Source organism: Orycteropus afer, unplaced genomic scaffold (assembly GCF_000298275.1).
Source record: "Orycteropus afer afer isolate SDZICR_OR568_19922 unplaced genomic scaffold, OryAfe1.0 scaffold00159, whole genome shotgun sequence".
NCBI classification, from domain to species: domain Eukaryota; kingdom Metazoa; phylum Chordata; class Mammalia; order Tubulidentata; family Orycteropodidae; genus Orycteropus; species Orycteropus afer.
The window spans coordinates 2,781,500-2,784,747 of NW_006921746.1; positions in this window are offsets into that span (position 1 = coordinate 2,781,500).

Sequence of the window (3,248 nt, forward strand, 5' to 3'; positions counted from 1 at the left end):
GGCCTTCAGCCACATAATTTAGCTTTGTCTCCTCCAAGATTCCTTCTCCACAGAAGAATAATTCATAACTGGACTTGTCACAGTGATGAGCACATCAGTAAATCTTAGCTGTTTTCATTTCCATGGTCAAATCCTCTAACTAAAAAAAGTCAAATGGATGAATTATCTGAAAACAGGAAAAAAAAAAATCCTCCATTTTCATGTAACGCTGATTTTCTCATAAGAATCTGGTCTTTGGAATACAACCATGTCCATAGGTAAGGAGTAGATATACTTGTGTTGCTTATTTGCAACTTTTTAAAGTCAAACATTTGCCTGGGATTAAAGAAAAAAAATAAAGAAATCATGCGCCACAACTGTTGTTGTTAGGTGCCATTGTGTGGTCTCAGATTCATAGTAACCCCATGCACAGCAGAAGGAAACACTTCCTGGTCCTATGCCAGGGTCACAATTCTTGTTATACCTGAGCCCATAGTTGCAGCCACTGTGTCAATCCATCTCATTGAGGGCCTTCCCCTTTTTCATTGATCCTCTACTTTACCAAGCATATCCTTCTGCAGGGAATGGTTCCTTCTGACAACATAACCAAAGTAGGTGAGATGAAGTCTGGTCATTCACACTTCCAAGGAGCATTTTAGCTGCACTTCCTCCAGGACAGATTTGTTAGTCCTTTTAGTAGTCATGGCACCCTTAGCATTCTTCTCCAAAACCACAATTCAAAAACATCCACTCTTCTTTGGTCTTTGTTATTCATTATTCAGCTCTCACATGCATAAGAGGTGATTGCAAATACCATGGGTTGGATTAGGTGCACCTTAGTCTTCAAGGAGACATCTTTGTTCTTCATCACTTGAAAGAGGTCTTTTGCAGCAGACTTGCTCAGTGCAATATGTCTTCTGATGTCTTGACTGGTGCTTCCATTGATGTTGATTGTAGAGCCAAGTAATATGAAGTCCTTGACAACTTCAAACATTTTTCCATCCATTGTGAAGTTGTTTATTTGTCCGGTTGTGAGAATTTTTGTTTTCTTCATATCAAGGTGTAATCCATACTGCAGATTGTAGTCTTCAATCTTCATCAGTAAGAGTTTCAAGTCATCTTCACTTTCAGCAAACAAATTTGTGTCATCAGCATATAGCAGGTTGTTAATGAGTCTTCCTCCAATCCTGATGTCACATTCTTCTTCGTATACTCCAGCTTCTCAGATTATTTGCTCAGCATACAAATTGAATAAGTAAGGTGAAAAGATACAACCCTGACACACTCGCTTCTTGATTTTAAACCATGCAGTATCCCCTTGTTCTGTTTCAATGACAGCCTTTTGATCTATGTGCAGGTTCCTCATGAGTACAATCAAGTGTTCTGGAATTCCCATTCTCCACAATGTTATCCATAATTTGTTATGATCCACACAATCAAATGTTTTTGCATAGTTAATAAACATAAGTAAACATCTTTCTGGTATCCTTTGCTTTGCACCAAGATTCATCTGATATTAGCTATGATATCCCTTGTTCCACGTCCTCTTCTGAATCCAAGTTGTATTTCTGGAAGCTCTTTGTCAATATACTGCTGCAACCATTTTTGAATTATCTTCAGTAAAATTTTGCTTGGATATTATAGAAATGATATTGTTCAATAATTTCCACATTCTGTGGGATCATCTTTCATTGGAATGGGTACAAATATGTGCAATGGGTATAAAACACCACAATTGTAACTGATAGAAATCAAAGTAGAAAGGGTCTGTTTAAGATAAAAATGAGATACAATAATGCCTAGGTTACCCAGTGATTCTCTTAGAAGTTGTAGACTAAATTAATTAATTGGATTGTACTTTTCAACTAAATTAATGATGTTTGCAGCCAAAAATCATTTATCTCTTTGTAATTACTCTTTGACAGTCAGTTGACTTGTGTCAATGATTTTAAATGATCTTAAACAGAGTACTATCATCCTTGTTATTTCATTCATTCCTCCTTGCTCCTCACCATCAAACTGTCTTTGAAAAACCCACTGGGCTGTGGTGGAAAAGAGGACTAGAAAGCAATAGAAGTATGAATTGCTTTCCCTTCTGGGCAATGACAATTGGTGTTGTTTAAGATTTGTGGCCTTAAAGATGATTAGGTTTAGACATTGGAAGTCAGCTCCTTGCCCTTCTGTCCTTTAGTCACCTGCCTTAAACCCTGCCTTATTTAGAAGTTATAATTTAGAGAGCAATCCTTTTGCCCTCATAGAAGCATGTCACAGTAACAAAATGTCACATTTTTTTCCCTTTGAGATTTGGCTTCAATTTAATTCACTAAGAATATTAGGTCCACTTGGCTGAACCATCCACAATAAAACATGTTTACAGAGTTCTTATGTTAAGAACACAGAAATGAATATAGTATCCTGATAAGCTATGGCTACTCTCTTTAAGGACTCTGAACTAGTAGAAGCCATAAAAGTAAATAAATAATTATGAAGAAAGGAAAATTATAGCCAGAACAATATTAATATAAGTAAAATGTTATAGAGGTCCAGAAAAAGGAGATGCCATAGCTACTGTGAGGAATCTAGAAATATCTCATTTAGGAGGTGGCATTTGAGACAGTCTGTGAGTAGTAGGTAGGATTTTTGAGAAGTAGTAATAAAACAGAAGAAGCAGGAGAAAACATAAGCATAGGATTTATAGATACATCATTATTTAGTACAACTTTTCTAAGAAATAATAAGAAATGAGCTTGGAAAGATAGATGTGAAGTAAAATTAGCCTATCTTGTTCCTCTGTCACTAAAAATTTGATAAAAATATATTGATCTCTGTTGCAGACTAACTGGCTGTTCACAAAGTTATTTCTTCATTCTCTTCTTCGTTTTCTAATTTTCCTTTCAGTCAAATGTGGGCATGTGACTAAATTTTGTCAATGGACATGAAATGTGCTATGATTACAACTGGCCTACATGAAAATTTAACTGCAATTTTCCATGTTCTTTCTCTTTCAGAACATTTGGAATATTCATATTACTTGATTTCAAGACTTAATATATTAATTTAGAGAAAAAAAAAAAAAAAAGGGGGAGGACCAGATTTGCTGGTCCAATAGAGCCTGGTGGAACCACTGAGACTATGACCCTCAGCTGCCCTTCAGATCTGGAATTAAGCCCACACCTATGGTTTCCAGCCAAACAAAAGACAGGCATATGAGTTGAACATTTACCTCAAGTAGATACACTCCTTGGAGAGAACAATCATGGGAGAAAGAC